Genomic DNA, 24359 nt, shown 5'->3' with positions numbered 1-24359 from the left:
AGAATCCGTTTCTCAGGTACCTGCAGTCTCCCATAGTGTCCCACATTCTTTGTACTTAGTAGGTGCTCAATAAAACATTGTACAAGTTGTGAAATAGTAAATTAAGAAACAATCCATCAAGAGGCAAGCACACACAGAGATACTTAGTAGCCATTATGATGCATAAAATAGTGTTAAATGTGGCTTAACTCCTTGAGGAAAAACTAAGTAAATTGCTAATATCCTCTTTTGTGATTTTTAGGGAAATGATTCTCTTCTCCTCTGACTAAAGAAATAGACATGATGTCCAGGACTTCATGTTTGATTCTGTGTGCACACGCGTGCATGTGTGTATGTGTGTGCACGTGCACATGCGTGTATGTGCATGCGTGTATGTATGTGCGTGTGCATGTGCATATGTGTGCATATACATGTGCATGTGTGTGTGCATATAGCGTGACCCATCATGACTTTTATACTTCTTTTCTACCCTGTTGTGGGAGTAAATCACGCCAGGTCCTTGCTTGCACCTGTTGGCCCACTAGCACAGAGCAAATACAATGGCCTGGAGGGATGAGCAGATGGGAGAGGGTAGATGATACCGCAGAGTCACTGTTTGGTGGCACCAGGACACCTAGTGGGTGTGTTTCCCAGGCAGACCCTGATAGCTGGAACAGAGGATGTTATCGGGCTTCCTAAGATAGAGCTTGTCATGTAGCGTCCTCAGGAGTGGGTGAGGGACTGCACTGACAAGATGATGTTCAGTAGTCGTGTGACCACGGACAGAGCGCCAGCATCCACCGCTAATGACAGACAGGACGGCTCCTTCCCCGTGTAGTGCAAGCCTCCTCCTGGTCCAGGGCGCTGGCCCTGCTCCTTCCCGTCCCGCAGGACCAGGCCAGCGAGCCCGCCCACAGGTACTGCGTGCAGAGGGAACTGAGCAGAGGCTGCGCAGCTCCAGTCCCGGACCCGGACTGGCCCTCCCAAGGGCGCTCCCAGCTCCAGCTCCAACGCAGAGCCAGCAGCCAGGCCTTTTCCAGCACACAGCAGGCTCTGTGCTGCCCGGCTGAGCCCCGTGTGGCCAGGCCGCCCGCCCGGGTCAGCAAGCCGGGGCTCCGCGGGAACCCAGTGAGCCCCTAACAACCGCCACCAGAGCAACGGCCGCACTCCCTGTGCAGCTCGGCTTCCCAGGCAGAGCTGGACTGGGAGGGTGCCGTGGGGGTGGGGAGGGTGTCGGGAGGGAGTGGGGAGGGTGCAGGGGGGTGGTAAGAAGGTCACAGGAGCTCATGTAGAGCGTTGCTCTGCCTCAACAGGACACCCCGGGGACATTATGAAGCTCTCTGAAGCGCAGTGATGACGTTCTCAGCAGATATCCCTGGTGCTCTCCACTTACAAATGTCCTGTGAGTCTCATTCCATTAATAAGATCCTGGGGACAGTGCACAGGGACTGCACTAGACGTACAAGCTGGTCTCTGCTCACAAACATGCAGGGGACAGAGGGGCAAACGTCCAGTTACCACGTAAGGAAGCCGCGGGGTGCGGTGTAGGCGCAGGGACCACGCAAGAACAGTACGACTGCTTGGTGACGTGGGTACCGCCTTACCGCGGGACACTTCCCCAGGCCTAGAAAGCAGAATCACCGCGCTGTTCCCCAGACCGATGCTGCGGGTCAATGCCAGTCAACTTAAAGATGAACCTTCGGCTGGGGAGACACACAGAAAACACCACGGAAAAGCCCAGGCTGAGACTGCTCCCGGGGGTCAGTTCACACTGGAAAATAACCAGGGCAGAGGCGTCTGGAGCTGGACACCTGTGTAGATACATGCAGAATACACAGTAGAGCCAGCACTATGTAACCAGCACCCAGACCAAGCAGTTGTCCCCTTCCGGTCCCTCCCCAGTCACCTCTTCCCAAAGCTGCCGCCACACCGGCCCACAGCATCGGAGCGATCACACCTGTTCTGAACTCGCTGTAAATAGAACCTTGCCCGCTGTGCGCCTGTACTCAGCGCTTTCGCTAAAAACTGGTGGGCGCCCTAAAGTCTGGTCACTCTTATCGATACATACTGTCTGATTGTATCAATACACTGCAGTATCTTTGTCCATTCGACTGTCGGACTACTTTCTGGGTGTTTCCTAGTTTGGGGCTACTAGAAATAGCACCCTTACGAACATACTTGTACAACATATATATTTTTAGGGGATTTATCTTTACATCTAGGAGTAGAATGATTAATTCATAAGGTAATGCATGATCGGCTTTATTAGATAGGACTGAGAACTTACTTTAATCATTGTAGCAATACAATGTTTTCCAAAGTGTGAAAATCAGTCCCTCGCCCCGCAGCCGGAGAAGGGAGTTCTAGGTGTCCGACATCCTTGGCGACGCTTGTCAGGAAATTATTTGAGTCACTTTAGTGGTGTGTCTAAGGTTATCACTATAGTTTTAATTTGCATTTTCCTAGTGAGTAATGAGGTTGAAAACCACTTTGTTTTTGTTCATTTGTGTATTCTGTTCTCTAAAGTGCTCTTTCAAGTTTCCCCCCATTTTTCTGTGTTTTTTGTTTTCTTCTAATTTGACTTATAGAAATTCTTTACCAATTCTGGGTAGGAGATCTTTGCCATACAAGTCATCTTCCACACTGTGTCTCACTTTTCCCCCTCGGAATAATGCACGTGATAAACACAAGTTGTTATTTTTAATAAGGTCCGATTTTTCAGTTTTTTCCTATGGTGGTTATTATTTTCCAATATCTTTAAAAAAGCGCTGTGCCCACCAAGATAATGAAAGTATGTTCCTATGGTTACTACTAGAAGTTTTATTATTTTCACATTTTGATCTCCATTGAAATAAATTTTTTATATGGTGTGAGCTTTGTTTTTTTTAAATGAAAAGAGCTACAATGTATCCCACACCATTTTAAAAGATTATCTTTTCCTTCTGTAGTGCACTGTCTCCTGATATGAATCGATTAATCACATGTTGATTAATCTATATCTGAACTCCATATTCGGTCCCATCTGTCTGTTGGTGATCCGTGCAGCGTACCACCCATATTGCTTAACCATTGTAACTTCATACCACACAAAGTCTTGATATCTAGTGTTGTAAGTCTACCATTTTAAAAAGGTTTTTGAAATTGATTTGAGAGAGAGAGAGAGAGAGAGAGAGAGAGAGAGAGAGATTGAACTGCTGCCTCCAGTACACACCCCAATTGGGGATTGAACCCCAAACTGGGCATGTGTCCTGACCAGGAATCAAGCCGGCAACCTTTCAGCGCACTGGATAATGCTCAGCCAGCTGGGCCACACCGGCCAGAGCTCTACTGTTTTTGATTCGGAGTGTTTTGGGGACTTCGATTAGGCTTGCCCTGGATCTGGAGATGGGTCAGGGAGCAATGACAACATAATGGCAGGTCTGCAAAGCTGTGGACAGGGTTTGCAGGTTCCCGAGCAGAGGCAGTCCACGCTGTCAATCAGCTTTATTCCGAAGTGCTGGGACTTTGGAGAGCTGGATGATGTGCCTTAAAATTTCATTTCTGACATATTCATTGCTTTGGAAGGCGTGTAGGAAAAGTTTGACTTTGCAGTTTGCCCTTTTAGAACTGCTAAACGAATTCTAGTATATTCAATCAGTCAATATTGTTTAGGTTTTCCACATATCAATCAAGTTATCTGTAAACAGAGATCGTTTTTGTTCCTTCTGCAGCGCGTGTCCCGCAGGGTCACACTGGGTAAGAGGAGAGCAGGCTTCCTGTTTGCTCTTGACTTCAGGGCACAAGTTCCAGTAATTTACCACTAAGTACGACTCTGCCCTTGAGTGCCTCTATTTTATTTTCAGAAGCTCCTTATTACATGAAAGGCTTTCCCTTTGCTTTCCAAGAGTTTGTGACAGGATTAGATCTCGAACTTGGTCATACATTTTTCTGCATCTACTAACACCTACGACTTTTCCTGTGATTCTCCAGTGTTTGGGTTGATTTTTCAGTGTTCCACCAGGCTGGCATTTCTAGAAGAAACCCCAGTGTGGTCCCGACGTGTCCTCCTCCCTGCGGCTCCCTGCTTTGCCTTGCTGACTTTCTCTATGTGTGTCTGCACCCGTGCACGTGACAGAGCTCAGACCGCCGCGCTGGTGCCGGCGTCCTGCTCGGCCTGGCTTTCCTTCCGTGTGGACCACCCTGTTGCCTTCTCTCCGGGAGCTGGAGCCACCTGCTCCATGGTCTCAGGACACCTGGGCAGCCTCTGTCCCAGGCCTCCCATCTCCACCCAGACCGGGAGGGGCCAAGGCTGCAATGCCTGTCACTTTGCAGGTGCGCCACAAATCTTTCTTCAATTAAATGGAGCTAAGATGAATTCTTTAGGCTATAATCAAATAATAATTTGAAGGTCTTAATCTTCCCTTTTGAATTTTTTTTTAAAAGCAAAATTGCTGTCATCTTTTTGTTTATTCATTTTTCTTTATTGATTTTAGAGAAAGAAGAAGGGAGAGGAAGAGAGAGACAGAAACATTGATGAGAGAGACCATCGACTGGCCGCCTCCTGCACGCCCCCCACTGGGCATCGGGCCCTCAACCTGGGCATGTGCCCTGACCAGGAATCGAACCAGCAACCTCCTGTTGCAGGGTCGACGCTCAGCCACTGAGCACACCGGCCAGGCTCCCTTTGAATCTTATTGTAGCCTCTCTCAGTGCTCTCTCACTTCAACTACTTAGCAATGAATATAAACTGTTCTTATTAAAATTCACAATTTAATTTTCCTCCGGCAGAGGGATTCAGAAAGCTAAAAGATAATCTCTACTCTCAGCTAGCCAGATACGGCTAGAATGTCCCAGATCCAATCTTGGGAGAGCTGTGCGGAGGGAGATAAGCCCTTGGAACCCGAGTACATGCTTTATATGTGATGGGAACAAAGTCCCTTCAGCTTTTACTTCGGAGCAGAAGCTCGTCCCAGCAGATGTATCGCTTCCAGACCTTTTCAGAGAGTCACCCTGACAAACAACCCAAAATGTGTGTCCTCCGATAAAATGGAAGAAAGTCATCTTAACTTTGAGGCTGAATAAATACCAGCCATGTGGAAATTTTCCAAGCAGCGTGTTCCCTTGCCTGTGCAAATATTCTCACTGTAAAATGCTTACAGATGCCGATTGCTTTCCCCCTGAACCCCGAAGGTCACTGTTACGAGGGGAGGACCCCGGCCATCACAGCCTGGTAAAGCAGTCACACCAGCCCGTCGATTCACCTCTCGGACTCAGCCGCGCAGACAGATTCATAGACCACGTGAAATAACAGGTGCTGTCTCCAAACTCGGTCTTTCAGGCCCACGCTGCCTCCCATTCGCCTGGCTGGTTTTAGTGGTTTGATCTCTGCTGCAGAACTTGGGGACCGGTTTCATCTTCTACATTAGAACACACATCACCGTTCTTCCACCAGTGATTTCTAATTCACTCTTCGTGCGTTTTGCCCGTGCGCGTACTTTCCAGGTACCGCTGCGTAAATTCTACAGGAAGAAGTGTGCCCGTGCTTCGAGACGCGAAGGCGCTTCCCGCAGCTCTGGCGTGAGAGGGAGAACCCACGAGCAGAGCTGGCCGGGTTCAAGGCCATCGGAGGGAGGGCCTGAAACAGTGAAATACTCTGTTCTCACTTATCCATCTTAATCCTTTTCCTTTGGTGTATCCCAATAAACAGTCCCAGGACTTGCTGATAGGAGCGTACTATCTTTGCCATCTTGCTCTCATCAGTGAAGTACCAAAATGAGCAAAGTGAGAAATCTGAAATGAGCAAACGGACAGAAGAGAGAAGGAAGAATCCAAGGTCTACACAGTCCTGGGAGGACGATGACTGTCTCAGAGATTCCTGCAGACCAAGTGTCGGTGAGATGCAGGTGGAGAGCTCACGGACGCAGCACACTACAACGTGACGGACAGTGTGAGGAAGAAAAAGAAGGACCTAGAACCCTTCATGGACGCCACAGGACACCACGTGGGACATGGGGTTGGGTGACTATGCTGTTCTCACGCACGTTTTCATTATTCTAATACTCGATATCTCCAGTGACTGACTGCACCAGCTGATACAGACATTTGTCCCTACAAAGCAGTAAGTTCCAGAAAAACTCAGACTGCAGTGTCCTCCAAGGACTCAACTCTAAAATAAATTCGATCATCCAAGTGGAACGGAAAGGCCGCGTTATCAGGAAATCAATGAACACAGTCCTCTGAGTGGATGAAGTAGTTCTGCTGCTCTCACTGAAGTGCTTTCCCACCGGTGCGTCCCTCAGGACGAGCGAGCACCGCCCAGCACGCGCGCAGGGACGGGCCTGCAGACAGGTCTGAGCTGCACTGAGACAGGGACAGCCCCAGGGCTGCGGGCACTGATGACTGATTGTCAACCATACAATAAGTCCGTATAATGTAAGAGCATGTCTTATATTTCATTAGCTTGCAATAGACTCAATTATATCAACCCCCCAGGCGCAATATTTCTTTGGTGAAACTGAAAATTCTAACATTGATTTTGGCCTTTGGTTTGCAATATTTAGGACAAAGATAAAATGAGAACGGGGTTACCCCTCTGACAGAATTGGCCAGGTGCCGTTTAGTGATTTCCAGTATGTGAATGTTGTTTCCTTGCTTTCGGACCCGGTAGGATGGTTTGTACAGGTTTACAGCCAGGCAGGCGGATCCAGGTGTTAATCGTTGGAGGGTGGGGGGTGGCGGAGGCCTTTGTGGCCCGGCGGTGCTGTCGGGGTATCCGGGGAATCACATGAAATTAAAAGCACCGTATACAATGAAGACTTTAGATATTAAAAAAAATAAAATAATTTTCTCCAAGATTACCATAAACGAAGAAGCAAGTGTGGGAAAAGGGGACCAATTAAGACAACTGCTAAGACAAAAATAATTTTCAAAACCAACCTAATGGATTAAAGTGGACAATGTCTCCTGGGCAGCGCCACAGAGGAGCCCGGTTCCTCGGGCCCTAGCACCTGGGGCCCAGGCCCCGCCCCTTTCCGTCCCGGTCTCACAGCAGGGTCACGCCCACCTGCCGCCCCCTCTGCTGGGGCACAGGTACACTCGGTTCTGCTGCACTGCTCGTTTCCAGCTGTGGATCTGTTCCGTGTGATTGACTCAAGGGCCCCGTCTGAGGTCGCTTACGCGTGATTTCCCCCACGAGAAACGCGGGGTCAGTGCAAAGAACCAGAGCTGGGTGGGGCAGGCCTCGCACCCACAGCCCCCAGGCCCCCTGGGCTCCTGTGTGCAGCCCCACCGCCCCTCCATTCAGCCGGGCCCCCCCTCTCAGTCACCCAGGCACCCGCAGCCTTACAAGGCCGGAGCGAACGGCGGACTCATGCGACAGGACCCTGTTGTGTTATTTGTGCCGTTCTCAGCTTTTATATAAATATACACGCCTGCGACTGCTGGGAGCCCTGCCCTGCTCACCCCAATTTCCCTTTGTTCCTTTTTCTATTTTATTTATTTTTTATTTATTTATTTTTGTTACAGATGTTTCTTCTTTTCCCTCATCGACACCCTCCTCCCCATCCCTCAGCATCGTTGTCTATGTCCATGGTTACCATACATGCATCCAAGTTCTGTGGTTTATCCCCTGTCCCCCCCTTCCGAGGTTTGTCAGTCTGAACCCTACTTCTATGTCTCTGGGTCTATTTTGTTCCTCAGCTTGTTTTTGTTCACTATATTCCACAAATAAGTGAGATCATGTGATACTTGTCTTTCTCTGTTTGGCTTGTTTCGCTTAGCATAATACTCTCCAGGTCCCTCCATGTCCTCTTAAAGGAAAAGAGATCTTTCTTTCTTACAGCTGCATAGTACTCCATTGTGTACATGTACCACAGCTTTTTTTTTTTTAATCTTTTTTTCTTCTTCTAACAGGTCTGTCCCTGTGAGTGGTGTCTAAGAAGGCGGATGCCTTGGTTTCTGCTGACTGAACCCCAGCACTCAGCTCTGTGCAGAGGTCACCAGGGACCCTACAGGAAAGGGCACCCCAAAGCCCCTCACCCTGGCTTTTACCGGCCACACTCTAAACATCATTTACATGGTTCTGTGTAACAAAGTACCAGTGCAGCTATTCCTGTGATAGTGTATATTTTGCAAACAAAGATATTGCTACTTTGTGGTTGCACGTCTAGCTTCCAGGGTTTGTGTTTTGTGCTCAAGGACAATTGTGTTAAAAAACAAGACCGTAGCACCACTTTCAATTTTATTAGGTTCCTATCACTTTTTTAATTTAATTTTATTTTTTTATCCTCACCTGAGGACATGTTTGCACTCATCTTCAGATAGAGCAGGAGGGAGAGAGAGAGAAACATCGATGTGAGAGAGACACATCAACCGGCTGCCACCCACAAGACCCCAACCGGGGCCGGGGACAAACTGCAACCGAGGCACGTGCCCTTAGCTAAGTTCTTATCACTTTCAAAAAGATGCCAGTAATGAGATTTTTGAAGGCCTGCTCCAAACCCTGGTGTTCTCCTTAGTGCTGTGGGATTTCATTGCGTTTTGCAAGTGCCTGGAGCATGAGTGAGGGTCTCTGGCTTCCTGTGCGCTTCACGGGGACCCGGAGGACCCTGGCGCCCTTGTTTGCATCCCTACCTGTGTGCTCCATGAGGGGGCGCACACGCCTGAGTGGAAAGAGGCTGTGTGGGGCTCTTATGGCCTGTGGGGGGGGGGGGCGGTGCAGAGGGTGCTGGGAGCTGGGTCAGGTGCAGGGGAAGAATCAGGCCCAAGGTGGCTGGCAGTCGATGGAAGACAGAGATGGAAAGATAGATTGCTTTTCCTCCCCCGTGTCTACCAAGCGATCGGCTAAACCCGCTGACTTCACCTAACTCCGCTTCCAGCCATCCGTTCTGTGCCTGGCACCCGCCCAGCGCAAGGCGTCATGCCCATGGCTGTATTAGGACAGAAGGTGTGTGCCCACCCAGATTCATATGTCGAAGCCACAGATGCTGTGATACCTGGAGATGGGCCTTTGGGGGGGTCATGGGGTGGGGCCCGATAGGACTAGGGTCCTCAAAAGAAGAGACACCAGAGAGTTTGCTTTCACCAAGCTCAAGATCAAAGCAGAGTTCATGTGAGCACCAGCCCGACGATGGCCGCCTGACCGCCAAGGGAGGAGGTCACAGAACGAACCCGCCAGGCCAGCGCCCTGACCTTGAATTTCCCAGGCTCCAGACTGTGCCAAAATAAACATCTGCTCTGCAAGCCCGGGCTACGGTGGTCTGTGGGCCGTCGAGCGAACCGGCCCTCCCTCAGGCTCCCTCTGATGCGCAATGTGTGTGAGCTATGCAGACACTTGGAAACCCTTGCCGGTTTCCAAACCTAAAGGATCAAGTTTAAATATCTTAATAATCCCCCAGTTCTCTCACCATTTCACCTCCACGCGCCTTCCCAGCCTCCTCTTTGCCAGCCTCTCTGGAGTTTCTTAAACACGTGTCATGTTTTCCCACCAATGCCTTCGTTCACACAATTTCTTAGATTCAATCATCTCTTCACATGTGGGTGTTAATCTTCCAAAGTTACTCTTTAATACATAGCACAACCCTAAGCTTCTCCAGAAGGCTTTGCCTCAGACTAGTGGTCTAGGCTTTTATCATTCCCATTGCGTATCCTTATATGGCCTTAGAAACAACTCTTACTATTTAAAAAAATATTTTTTCTTTATTGATTTTAGAGAGAGAGGAAGTGAGAGGGACAGAGAGAGAGAAACATCGATGAGGGAGAACATCGATTGGCCGCCTCCTGCATGTCCCCGCCTGGGAATCGGGCCCACAACCTGGGCATGTGCCCTGACCGGGAATCGAACCAGTGACTTCTTGGTGCAGGGTCGGTGCCCAACCACTGAGCCACACTGGCTGGACTCTTACTATTTGATTATAAGTTCCTTGACAGCAGTGATCACCTCCCCTCCCCTAACTCCTTCTGTGCCATCAGGTGTACGGTGGGTGCTCAGTAGGTACCTACTGAATAAACAAAGGTGCCCCATGTGGGGGCCTGGCACAAGTGTCCTGTCCTTAGTCAACGGCAGCCATTACTATTACTTATTTTTCTTATTTTATCCTCACCCAAGGACATTTTTGCATTTATTTTCAGATAGAGCAGGAGAGAGAGAGGGAGGAAGAGAGAGAGAAACATCGATGTGAGAGAGACACATCAAGTGGTTGCCACCCACACGACGCAACCTGGGCCAGGGCCAAACTGCAACTGAGGTACATGCCCTTAGCGGGAACTGAACCTGGGATTCCCTGGCCGACGCTCTAACTGCTGAACCAAACTGGCCAGGGCACTATTACTTCTTTTATGTGCTAATGCTCACTCAGGAACTGGGAAACTAAGAAAGAGATTAAAGAAAGAACTACATGTTCAAGTAGATAAAAATAACTGTTCTGACCTGTGGTGGCTCCCTTGTCCATTCTTTATCACACACCTGTTGTTGGTTGTATTAAACAACGCTCCCGTGGCACAGGACGGAAGAGGCCCTACGAGCTGGAGGCGGTCGGCTTAGGGGCTGTCCTTTCTCATGCAGACAGTGTTAAAAACCCGCAAGAAAAGAAAGGTGCTCTCGTATAACTTACAGTACAGGTGGACTCTGAAATAGGGAACTAATGATTTTCTTCAGTTGGCTGGTCATTTGAGAGAAAAGTACTATCACTTGACTTTACTCCGAAGCACAGGTTCGGGAAAATCCGTAGCTCCGGCGGGCCAAAGGGGTCCAGCCTCCCACAGACGGGGGCAGAAAGGGGTGCTATTGTCTGTGTGTGGCGTGTGCTTATTCCTGCAACATGCTAGCTGAGGCGGGGACGGGGAGAGCAGTTCAGGCTGATGACAGAGGCCCGGGGCACGTCACTGGCTGTGCGGGACCGTCACCTCGGGTGGCGCTGGGTGGGCCGCCCCGAGTCTTCCCTCCACACAGCCCAGCTGAGACAGCAGCTGCAGTAATCTCATCTGTTATTACGTGGAGTGTCAGTACACAACGCTGTGTAAGCATTTCCTGTTCAGGGCCATCTCTGTTCTTTTCTATTTCCCAGTTTCGCACCAGTGCACATGGCTGGATAGACCGTTGCGGTGCACTTCTCTGATTCTAAAAGTCTCTGAAAGACACCTTCTGTCGTGATCATTAAGAAATAGGTACATTATTTATTCTTGATGTTACAAAATACCATTTCCTGGTAGATAATCTGTTTTTTTTGTTTTTTGTTAATCCTCATCTGAGGATTTTTTTCCATTGACTTTTAGAGAGTGGAAGGGAGGAGGTGGGAGAGAGAGAGAGAGAGAAAGAGAGAGAGAGAGAGAGAGAGAGAGAGAGAGAGAGAGAGAGATTAACAGGGGCCAGGAATTGAACCTGAAACCCAGTTACATGCCCTTGAGTTGGAATCAAACCCATGACCTTTGGTGCATGGGCTGACGCTCTAACCACTGAACAATGCTGGCCAGGGTGGTAATCTATTCTTATTGCCACTTACCATACTTTTTAAAAATTTCCTTTTAAGGTTATATGTAGTGCCTTCACCAAGTTTAACTTTTTATATAATTTCCGATCTATATTTAGTACTGTTTGAAAATAACTGAACCACATTATTTATAATGCAACAATTTTTAACTCTTCGTTAGTTTATTTAATAAATTTTATTTTATCTAGGACATTTGACAACTAGAGAAAAACAAATTGAGGCTTTGACTCTTAACTCCAATGGCCCCATTTACATGAAATTTTCTGCTTCTCTAGTCTTCTAACTCCTCATTTCCCCCTCCAGGAAAGACTGCGTCCCATGTGTCCATGCATGTGATTCCGTCCCAGGTGTCCATGCATGTGAGTCCGTCCCAGGTGTCCATGCATGTGAGTCCGTCCCATGTGTCCATGCATGTGAGTCCGTCCCAGGTGTCCATGCATGTGAGTCCGTCCCAGGTGTCCATGCATGTGAGTCCGTCCCAGGTGTCCATGCATGTGAGTCCGTCCCATGTGTCCATGCATGTGAGTCCGTCCCATGTGTCCATGCATGTGAGTCCGTCCCAGGTGTCCATGCATGTGAGTCCATCCCATGTGTCCATGCATGTGAGTCCGTCCCATGTGTCCATGCATGTGCAATCAACCCTACGCAAGTGATGACATTTGAGGGGGTGGTACTTCTGCAGCATCTTTGTGTCCCCACAACTCTGAGCACAGAGGCCCTCAAGAGTCATCTGGTTGGTACCCGCATGGCAGAACGAGCTACCATGTAGCTCTGTAGGGTCCATAGTGCTGTCTCAGGATTGGGTGGGGCCTTCAATGGTCATCGCTATTACACGTAACATAGACATCATGTGGATTCTATGTGAAATGAGTTTGCTCACCCAATGACTGCTGTTTGAGACACGGAGCACGTAGGGAGGGCAGAACATGGTTCGACGGCAACACCTTCATAACAAGTCTAAAGGAGGGAAGTGTTGGCCTGCGGTCAAGCTCTGCATATGGACACAGGCTGCACATTCGGCCTCTTGGTGCCATTTGGACATCTAAAAAGTCAGACTGTGCATCTAATGTGACCACAGTACAAGCAACTCACACTTAATATCATTTGTTCCAGGTCAGAGGTCCCCTGACTTTGAGATTTCATGATAAAAAAATTCCAAAGGGGGAAACATTGTTTCAAATAACGACATTAAGTAATTAATATCTCCGGTGTGGCTCAGTGGCTGTGTGTCGGCCCTGCACCAAGAGGTTGCTGCTTCAATTCCTGGTCAGGGCACAGGCCCAGGTTGTGTGTTTGATCCCCAGTGGGGGTGTGCAGGAGGCGGCCAATCGATGTTCTCTCTCATCGATGTTTCTATCTCTCTGTCCTTCTCCCTTCCTCTCTCTCTAAAGTCAATAAAGAAAAAAGAATAGCTCCTAGCACTTCATTTGACAAAGAAAAGATCATCGGATGTGTATACTTGGGGGGGTTGGTGAAGGCCTGGGTGGTGTGGCGCCTGTGGGCAGTGGGCCGGAGGCAGACCTCGCAAGCGCCCATGAGCATGAGCTAGTGAGGGTTCCACACAGGAGACAAAGGTGGCTTTTCACTAGAAAAGATAGGTTTGAATTTGAGGCATAAATACCATCAAATATTTGTTCCCTAAGTCAAATATCAACCTCTAAAATTTTCATTCATAATTTAGTTTTCCCCAAATTTTGGGTGATAATTTTGGTAGTTATGAAGTGAATTTTAAGCTCATATTTAGGGAATCAGGCAAGTTCATTTAGTTCTCCCATATCATTTACTTAAGGGGTATTATGTAAGCCTCTATTAAGAGAATTTAGTTTAAAAACATTAGTGGAAAAACAATAAAATTGGTGAATTGCTTATATTTGAACATATACTTTTGAAAAAAAGAAATTCACTGAAACACCTAAATAATTAAAAGTCACATTATAATTAAACATAAAAGTGTTTAATAAGCATATCTAAGAAGGTTCATGGAAAAATTAAAATTAATTTTCAGTTTAAATATTTATTTGCTAAACTTTTAGAATAACATATGTTTCTCAAACAGTTCTGAACTGGCAATACAATAAATCTTTGTTATGGGTCTGACGTTTTAAATATTTACACATGTGTTAAGAGCTCAACGTTACTTAAAAGTAGATAGGGAATTCTATGTATTCCTTTTTTTTTTGCCTTCCAAAATATTGGCATATACCTTCTTACAATCAAACAGTAAGTAAAAATAAGTAAAACTAAATCTAAAGAACAATTTAAGTCACATTGTTTACTTCGAAGAACACCTTGTGGAGTCTTGAGCGTCTCGCGTTACCGGTGAGCAGCAGCACACCACTCTAAGGCAGACAGGGTCATTTAACGCATATTTTCCAAGCACCCAGAATATGCTAAAGAAAATGCTGGTGATAAAAGATGAATCGTCCTGTCCACCAGGATCATTCAGTCTTGACGAGACAGTGACAACAGGAACTATGTGTTTTAGTACTTAGTAGCCTGTGCCACGATGCGCGCCTGCAGCAGGCCGTGGAGGAAGTATGGAGGCCAGGGGACCCTGAGGAGGTGGCATTTGTGTGGCCGGGGGAGAGGGCAGGGAGGGCCCAGCACACCTGCCCAGTCCAGAGCGCCCACCTTTCTGGAGGCCCCAGGGCCATCCCCCAAAGAAGGAGAGATCTGAACAGTTCACCATCCAAGATCTCGTCCTGGTTTACAGATATGACAGTCACGTCGGTGAAGCAAGGTCTTGGCAATTTTCTTCTTCAGGAGCATCAGATGAACAGATTTCTAGAAACGAGAACGTCTTGATGAGAACACATTATTAAAACCCTCCCAGTGTTTGGCAATCTCTAAGAAAGACCAGATTCCCGAGCCTCCTTCCCGACGCCCCTGCGGAAGGAGCGGTCCCACCGGAAGTGGGAGTCGGGCCGCAAGCCTTCTGGGTAACCCTCTGCCTTAGAAAATACGAGAACAAAACAAGGCCTTTCAAACTCCTTTGGGATCTTTTCAGGAGAGAAAATTCTGAACTGATCCTGGGCTGGAATCCAAAACCAGGATCCCGAAGGGTGTGAAGCCAGGCCGTCGGGGCCCAGCGGGACGAGAGCCTTGCCGGCCACATGGGCCTTCCGTGGGGACGTGGCCGGCCGGTTTCCTCACGTGGGTCCTGAACCAAGTGCGCATTAAGCCGCAGTGAACTTTACTCATGTTATGAGCATTTAAAGCATATTGAAAAATATGCAGATAATGTTTCCTCTAACTTGCAATTTCCCCAATTTATAGGAAATCCACATCAATTTGCGATAAGCATACATGTTTATGCTCATTTTTCATGCACACAGTAGAATCTTGGCGCGCGAATGCATAGTGACGGGAAAAGGCCGAACACTCGTCACCAAGCACCGTGGAGCTAGCGTCTGTCACTCAAGTAGGACCACATGTCCGGTCTCTGGCGAACTGAGGCTACGTAGGAACACTGATGAAATGCTCCTGGTCTCTGAGGGAGACTAGAGAGACCACATGCTTTACCACCCGACGCCAGGCACGTTGGTAGAGGAGAAATGATGAAGTGTGAGGTCATGGATCAGAACCGCCCCAGACACCAGGCCAGACGGGAGGCAAGGGGGGCTGGGCAGGTACAGAATTTCTCACAGCATAACCCACCTTTGCAGCCAGACCCTCACCGGGCTGCTCGGGTCCGCAGGGAGGAGAATGAGCCCTCACTCTGCGCGCCAGGAGCGGTGGTTTAGATGGAAACACGGACACGTCCGGAGCAGGGGCCTCAGAAATGAGGGCTAAGCAAAGACGAGTGGGTGAGAAGAACTATGTCCGATGCTTGTGGAAGTTCTCGGGAGAGAACTCTCCGGGGCCATGCGAGTGTGGGACTATAGTCACCTGGCGACTAGTGAAGTATCCGGTGGTGGTTCTGGGCACAGGGGTGTGATCTTTATTTCTTTAACTCAAATCATAATAATTGAAGGATGAGACCATGAAACAGAATTCATTAGTCATAATATTAGGATAATGAACCTTATAATAAAGAAATGATTTCTAAGTTTTTCGCTGTCAGATTGATTGCCTCAATGTGGTAACTTTTTTTTGATCCTCATCTGAGGACATTTTCATTGATTTTTAGAGAGAAGGGAATGGGGCGGCATGTCAATGAGAGAGAAACAGCCATTGGTTGCCCCTCACGTGTCCCTACAGGGGCTGAGAATGAGCTCACAACCAAGGTATGTACCCTGACCAGGAATCGAACCTGCAACCTTTCTGTGTAGGGGACAAAGCTCCAGCCAACTGAGCCACACCAGCCAGGGCAACATGGCAACTTTTTTTAATCCTCACCAGAGGACACTTTTGCATTTATCTTCAGACAGAGTGGGAGGGAGAGAGGGGGGAAGAGAGAGAGAAACATCGATGTGAGAGAGACACATTGACTGGCTGCCACCCACGCGACCCCAACTGGTGCCGGGGACATGTGATCTTAGCGGGAACCGAACCTGGGACTCTCCTGTCTGTGGGCTGAAGCTCTAACTGCTGAGCCAAACGGCCAGGGCAACATGGTAACTTTCGATAACAAAAGTTTCTTTAATAGAGAGATTTAAAATTTTCCCTTCCTCTTAAAAGTATAGTCGAAGGTGGGATCTACTTGGAGAAGCACTGTCCCCAGATGCCCTGCTCTGCAGATCTCTGCAGTATCCCAGAGACTGGCCTCCTGCTGGGACTGTCGAGCCCTTGAGAGCTGAGAGCGTTCAGTCCTCACGTCACAGACATTGAGGATGCTGGCCAAGGTCCGAAGACGTCTTCTATACAAAGACTTGTTGAAATGTTCTCATTTTCTGACATTCAAGAGGCAGACTCGCTCTCCACTCTTTGTTTTAATCCTCATGTTACTCCACTAACTCTTTTTCAGATAGGGTTGGGGGGGGGGTGTACATAGACTGGCTGCCTCATGCATGACCCTGACTGGGGCCAGGGATTGAACCCTCAACCGAGGTATGCGCCCCCAAGTTGAACCCCGACTCAGGTCTGGGGGTGGATGCTCTCCTCTTTTAAATGACCTAATCCAGTCGGTCAGCTCTTCTCTCCCAGGCTCTGCCCACAGACTTTGACATTGTGACTATTTTTCATACAACATAAACGCTTTATGAAATCATCATAACTTTCAATAGCAATCTTAACTCTCATCAACATGCATGGTCTGTAGTGTATGTCAAATGACAGATTCACATGTTCTGCTGCTTATTTCTGACACCGAACTTTTTCAGAGGACATAACTCCAAGCACTGTATTTAGTACATGGAAAGCATTTGCTTCTGTCTCTAAACTTAATTGCTCCCAATACCTGGAATCTGAAGTACATTTCCACGTCTCCAGACATCTCCCAACTTGCCTCAAACCTGGAATTCATTTAATGCAGTGTGTGTGTGTCTTCATGGCTCGGGCCCAAGGACAACAACCCATCACTGTGGCTTTGCACACGATATCCTCACACCGCAGCTATGAGCTGAATCCGCCTCAGGAAGGGCAGCATTGGCCCCGCGCTCCCGCCGCCTGGCGCTGTTCTAGGTGACAGGGGAGGTGTCCCAGTGCCCCGCTCCCGCCGCCTGGCGCTGTTCTAGGTGACAGGGGAGGTGTCCCAGTGCCCCGCTCCCGCCGCCTGGCGCTGTTCTAGGTGACAGGGGAGGTGTCCCAGTGCCCGCGCTCCATGAACACCTGTAACCAAGGTTTGGACTGAAAACATGCAATTGTTATGTATCCAGGAAAATGTTGATATTGTTAATTACTAAACTGTTTATAAAAAAAATAGAGGATTGAAAGCAAGCTATGATTGTAAGAGGTTTTAATTCAACAACTGTTTACTGAGTGAAGAGGACTCCCTGTCACCGCATGACGAAGGCTGGGGTGAGGCACTGTTCCCAGACAGGTACCTGGGAATGGCCCCCGTTCCCCATACCGTTTTGTTAAGCTAGTTCAATATTATTAAACTGTGTGTGTGTGTACACCAAATACACATACCTACGCATAACTCAATGAACTACAGTGATATATATTCAAAGAGTGAATATATTTTTACTAAGTTGTTGACAATATTTCTCTTATGAATGTGAACCATTAGAATGAAAGAAGCCGGCCCTCTGGCGCCCTCTGCTGATGGCAGGCTTGCCTTGCTAGTCAGAGCACATACCAAGCAGCACTGAATGAATAAAACAGAAAGGTCCCCCTGGCTTTTCCTTAATGACAGGTGCTCGGAGTCAGCAACACGGATAGCAGCCGGCGGTTTGGGCGGTGGAGACGTACGCTGCACCCCGGAGTCTGATGCTGCCTCCAGTTACTAATGAGAACTCATCTTGAACCCCGCAGGGGCGGACCTCCCAGGAGCATCCTGCCGAACCAGCGAACCGGGGCCCAAATCACCCTCCCAGGGTCACTGGCTCTGTCCATGTCTTTGTAACAGCATTTAAACTCCGCAGGGGCTGCAGACAGAGCCTCTGCGGCCGACCTTGACCCTGGCCATCAGAGAGACTCCTTTGTGAAGAGTACAGTCAGGTGACATTCCTTAGCCAGACCCTTGGACACAGACGGTTCTGTTTCACCCCTCCCCACACTACAGGTGAGTAGACCAGTGCAGTCAGCACCTCCGCATGGAGCCCTGCGTCCTTCAACGTCCAATTGTTTTATTGCTTTTATTTCCCTTTATTGCTTTTAGAGAGAGGAAGGGAGGGGAGAGAGAGATAGAAACATTGATGAGAGAGAACATGGACTGGCTGCCTCCTGCACGCCCCCCGCTGGGCATCGGGCCCACAGCCTGGGCATGTGCCCTGAGCGGGAATCGAACCAGCAACCTCACGGTGCAGGGTCGGCGCTCAACCTCTGAGCCACACGGCCGGGCTCTCCTGGTTTAACTCTGATGTCCCTGTTCAGTTGGTCCTTCCCGAGCTTCTCGCCTAAAATTGTGAGCACACGTCGCTCAACACCCCTGCAGGTGCTGCTGTGACGCCCCTGTGATGCGCTGTCTGCTGCACGTGGCTCCTGCCCTCGTCTATCTCCGTCCACGGCCCACGGGTGACAGAGGGGTCGTGTCCATTCACGACCACCACCCCAACACCGACGCAGGCTGGCAGGAGGAGATGCCGCTGGACACCGGCGAAGGACCCAGTGAGCCAGTGGATGGCCCTCTGGTCAGCGGGGAAGTGACCGTCTGAAGCCAGGACCGTCAAGTGTGCTTCCTACTGCCACACGTAATCCTGTGCCCACGAAACTGGCCCCAACGTCTCATGTTAACCTAAGTCAACCAAGAGAACAGTTGTCTTCTCTGTCCACTCCTCCGAATTCACTAGAAAAAGGAGGCAGCCAACATGCTCCCGGTGTGGTCAAGGCTCTTGCCGAGTGTCCTCTCTGCACGGAGCCCACCCTGGCTTCAGGGTGTCACTGTGGCCCACCGGCCTTCCACAGTCCTCTGTGCCTTCCGCGGGATGCAGGAAGGAGGGCACAGCCCGGTGTTCCACCGGCTGACTGTGGGGGCCAGGGTGGGCCAGGACACACCGCCTCCTGCCTGACGCACAGAGCAGGGTCCCCTCTGGGCCCCTCTATCCAATGGAACCACACCTTGTCCTTCACACAGGCTCACAGAAGGTTGAACTTGAAACGGACACATCTCTAATACTACAATTAAGTTGACAAAGCCCGTGCACAGCCCTGGGCTGTTTTCTGAAGGGCAGTCTATCTTCTCATGTCAGTGTTTTCTCTGGATTATTGAAAGCATTACAGATGTCCCTTTTCGCCCCCACTGACCCCCTCTTTCCTGCTCCCACCCCCTCCTGCCCTCCCCAGCCTGGGGTCCCTGTGGATTGGATGTGCATATATGCTTATAAGTTCTTTGGTTTATCCCCCCCCGCCCCGCCCTGCCCCAATCCCTCTGAGGTTTGTCAGTCTGATCCCTACTTCCATGTCTCTGGATCTATTTTGATCAACAGCTTATTTTGTTCATTATGTTTCACAAATAAGTGAGATCATGTGGTACTTGTCTTTCTCTGACTGGCTTATTTCACTCAGCATAATACTCTCCAGGTCCCTCCATGTTGTCTCAAAGGATAAGAGATCTTACTTTCTTACAGCTGCATAGTATTCCACTGTGTATATATACCACAGCTTTTTTATCCATTTGTCTTCTGATGGGCACTTGGGCTGTTTACAGATCTTAGCAATTGTATATAGTGCTGCTACAAACATGGGGGTACATATATTCTTTCTGATTGGTGTTTCAGGCTTCTTAGGGTATATTCGTAGAAGTGGGATCACTGGGTCAAATGGCAGTTCCATTCTTAATTTTTTGAGGAAACACCATATTGTTTTCCATAGTGGCTGCACCAGTCTGCATTCCCACCAGCAGTGCACTAGAGTCCCCTTTTCTCCACACCCTCGCCAGCACTTATTGTTTGATGATTTGTTGATGGCGGCCATTCTGACAGGTGTGAGGTGATACCTCATTGTTGTTTTAATTTGCATCTCTCTGATGATTAGTGATGATGAGCATTTCTTCATATGTTTCCTGGCCTTTTGTATGTCCTGTTTGGAGAAATGTCTATTCAGCTCCTCTGCCCATTTTTTAATTGGATTCTTTGTCTTCTTTTTGTTGAGTTGTATGAGCTCTCTATATATTTTGGATATTAACCTCTTTCCTGATGTATCATTGGCAATGATGTTCTCCCAGAGAGCAGGTTCCCTTTTCATTTTGATGGTTGTTTCTTTTACTGTGCAGAAGCTTTTTAGTTTGATGTAGTCCTATGTACTAATTTTTCCTTTGATTCTGTTGCCCTAGGTGATGTATCAGTGAAAATTTCACTACATATAATATCTGAGATTTTTCTGCCCACCTTTTCTTCTAGGATTTTTATGGTTTCATGGGTTACATTTAAGTCTTTTATTAATTTTGAGTTTATTCTTGTGTATGGTGTAAGTTGGTGGTTTAGTTTAATTTTTTTTTTTTTTTTTTGCATATAGTGGTCCAATTTTCACAATACCATTTATTGAAGAGACTGTCTTTTATTTTTCTTTATTGATTTTAAAGATAGAAGAAGTGAGAGAGAGAGAGAAAGAAACATTGATGAGAAGAACATCGATTAGCCGCCTCCTGCATGCCCCTCACTGGGGATCAGGCCCACAACCTGGGCATGTGCCCTGACCAGGAATTGAACCAGTGACCTCTTGGTGCAGGGTCAACGCTCAACCACTGAGCCACGCCAGCTGGGAAAAGAGGCTGTCTTTACTCCACTGTATACTCTTGCCACCTTTGTCAAATATTAATTGAGCATAATGTCTTGGGTCAGTATCTGGGTTCTCTGTTCTGTTCCACTGGTATATATGCCTGTTCTTGTGCCACTACCAGGCTGTTTTGATTACAGTGGCTTTGTAGTATAACCTGAAATCTGGTAATGTGATCCCTCCTACTTTGTTCTTCTTTTCCAAAATTGCTGTGGTTATTCAGGGTCTTTTATGGTTCCATATAAACTTTTGGAGTATTTGTCCTAGTTCTGTGAAATATTCCATTGGTACTTTAATAGGGATCGCATTGAATCTGTAGCTTGCTTTGGGTAGTATGGGTATTTTAATGATGCTGATTTTTCTGGTTCATGAACATGGTATATGTTTCTGGTTTTTTATATCTTCCTCTATTTCTTTTTTCAATGTCCTCTGGTTTTCTGAGAACAGGCCTTTTACCTCCTTGGTTTAGTTTATTCCTAAGTATTTTGTTGTTGTTGTTGTTGCAACGGTAAATTAGATTTTTGTTTGTTTGTTTGTTTCTCTTTCTGAGTGTTCATTATTGGTGTATAAGAATGCCATCAATTTCTGGATGTTAATTTTGTATCCTGCTACTTTGCCAAATTCATTTATTAAATCTAGTAGATTTTTGATGGCATCTTTAGGGTTTTCTATGTACAATATGTTGTCAGTGAATAATGATAGTTTCACTTCCTCTTTCTAATTTGGATTCTTTTAATTTTGTTCTTCTTATCTAATTGCTGTGGCTAAGACTTCAATACTATGTTAAATAAGAGTATTGACAGTGGGTATCCCTGTCTTGTTACTGTTCTTTTTTTCTTTTTTTAATTTTTTTTCTTTATTGATTTTAGAGAGAGAGGAAAGGAGAGGGAGGGAGAGATAGAAACATCGATGAGAGAGAACGTCGATTGGCTGCTTCCTGCATGCCCCTCACTGGGGATCAGGCCCACAACCTGGGCATGTGCCCTGACCGAAAATTGAACCTGTGACCTCTTGGTGCAGGGTTGATGCTCAACCACTAAGCCACACCAGCTGGACTTATTCTTGTTCTTAAGGAAAATGCTTTGAGGTTTTTACCATTGAGTATGATGTTGCTTGTAGGTTTTTCATATATGGTCTTTATTATGTTGAGGTATGATCCCTCTATTCCCACTTTGCTAAGCGTTTTTATCAGAAATTGGTGCTGGATTTTGTCAAATGCTATGATATGGTCATATGATTTTACTTTTTATTTTGTTTATGTGGTGTGTCACATTTATTAATTTGTGAATATTGTACCACCTTGCATCCTTGGGATGAATCCCACTTGGTCATAGTGAATAATTTTTTAATGTATTGTTGAATTCAATTTACTAGTATTTTGTTAAGGATTTTGGCATCTATGTTCATCAGGGATATTGGCTTGTATTTTTCTTTCTTTGTAGTGTCTTTATCTGGTTTTGGAATTAGAATTATGCTGGCCTCCTAAAAAGAGTTTGGAAGTCTTTCTTCTTGAAATTTTTGGAATAGTTTGAAGAGAATGGGTGTTAGTTCTTTGTATGTTCGGTAAAACTCCCCCGTGAAGCTGTCTGGCCTGGGCTTTTGTTTGCTGGGAGAGTCTTGATTACATCTTCAATTTCCTTAGTTGTTATTGGTCTGTTCAAGTTTTCTGTCTCTTCACAGTTCAGTTTTGGGAGACTATGTGTTTTTAGAAATTTGTCCATTTCACCTACATTGTCCAATTTGTTAGCATATAATTTTTCATAGTAGTTGTTTATGATTCTTTGTATGTCCATGGTGTCACTGTTACTTCTCTTTCCTTTCTGATTTTGTGTATTTGGGTTCTCTCTCTTTGTTTCTTGGTGAGTCTAGCTAAGGGTCCATCAATTTTGTTTATCTTTTCAAAGAACCAGCTCTTTGTTTCATTGATCCTTTGAATTGTTTTTTTGGTCTCTATGTCATTTATTTCTGCTCTGATCTTTACTATTTCCTTCTTTCTACTTGCTCTGGGGTTTTCTTTTTGTTTGCTCTCTAGTTCTTTAAGTTGTGAGGCTAGTCAATTAGAAATTTTTCTTACTTCTTGAGGTAGGCCTGTAGTGCTATGAACTTCCCTCTCAGAACTGCTACATCCCATAGATTTTGTGTTGTTGTGTGTTCATTTTCATTGGTTTCCAGGAGATTTTAAATTTCTTCCTTGATCTCCTTGGTAACCCGTTCATTGTTCAATAACATGCTATTTGGCCTCCATGTGTTTGAGTGTTTTTATTGTAACTGATTTGTAGTTTCATGCCACTGTGATCTGAGACATCTCCCTGCGATGTTCGGATATGACTGGCCCAGCTTGGCCCTGATGAAGACCAGGGGTCGCGGGGTGGTTAGCAGAGCCCCTGCCTTGGGTTGATGCTGAGAAATAAGTGGTGAGGAGTTTTGTTTTTTTCCTGCAGGGAGCAGAAGATATTATCTCATTTTAAAGTAGATTTTAAGGTGCATTTTAATTCTTGCTATATATTTTTTTTCTTTTCATTTAAAAAAAAATACACATCACTCCACGTGGTGGATTTTTATGGCTGTAGAAGGATTTTCTTCTTCAAAAAGAAAATGACCCAATGAGTAAGCGTGGAATGGCCCTGTTTGTTAACAAGACAAAAGCTTATGAGATCCCAGACTGGGCGGGTGGGACAAAGAGAGGCACCCGGGGTGACGAGGCACCGAGGAGTGAGGTGCCCCCTCGTGGAAGGTGCTCCATGAAGCCGGCCAACTGCGGGAGGCGTCGGCCCCGAGACCGCCGGCCATGGGACGGGCCTCGACGTGGGAGCTCCCACGGAGGTTCTGCAGGGAACCTCGCAGGGAGGGCTCTTCCGCGAGGCTAAGCCATCTGCTCTGCTGAGGGCAAGCTAGAGGGACCGTCCACGTCTTCGAGGAAGCACGGACCAGGGCCCCAGTGGCGCGCCTGGCGGAGTACACGGCAGACAATTTAGGGCGAAGGTAAGAGTAGGAACGTCAGACAGGGCAGAGGATACGGAAGGCGGCTCCTGGCGAGGTGCCGGTTACATTCGGGTGACCTCAGATAATCCGGAGCAAGAAGCGAGGCTCCAAGGAGGTGGCACCCCGGCCTCACAGATGACCTGCTGGACGGGTGCACTCGCGTGGAGCAAGCAGCCAGACAGGGCAGACTGGGGGACTGGGCGCCCGGATTTCATTTCATTCAATACCTTTTCATCATAACATCGAGTCAGGCGTGAAGGAGGGTGAGGTCGACTGACCTGAGATGCAGCAAGAAGCCAAGAACATCTGTCCTGGGAGGAAGGAAACAGCATTCGTGTAAGCGAGAGACCCCTCGAGATGAGAACTGAAGACTGTCCGTGAGCGTGTCCATCGGGCTGGAGAAGTCAGCGTGTGTTCTTTGTGGGCAGCGGCGGGAAGGACCGTAGGCGACAGAGACATTAGGGATGAGGGGGTCCCACCGAGGCTTCCCCCAAACAACACCTGCACACCAAGGGGTCCCCCAGCAGAGGAACATCGGGCCCAGAGTCTCAGCAGAGACCTCGGAAGTCTCCCGGTCCAGGCGAGGGGTCTTCCCCAAACCGCCACCTGCCAGACCAGAACAAATGGGGAGAGAGAGGGGCGCTACAGTTTCAGGGTCTGAAGCCCTTGCGGGGT

The 24359-nt window shown here is 47.7% G+C and overlaps 1 protein-coding gene across 1 annotated transcript in view; it reads right to left on the bottom strand.

Annotated features, from left to right (window-relative positions):
- Positions 1–24359, bottom strand: part of RALYL (RALY RNA binding protein like) — a 255020-nt gene that overhangs the window by 155462 nt on the left and 75199 nt on the right. The window lies entirely within an intron of this gene.

This window comes from Molossus molossus, unplaced genomic scaffold (genome assembly GCF_014108415.1).
Source record: "Molossus molossus isolate mMolMol1 unplaced genomic scaffold, mMolMol1.p scaffold_m16_p_16, whole genome shotgun sequence".
Lineage (NCBI taxonomy): Eukaryota > Metazoa > Chordata > Mammalia > Chiroptera > Molossidae > Molossus > Molossus molossus.
Note: the sequence above shows the minus strand (reverse complement) of the source record. Positions and strands in the feature narration are given on the sequence as shown.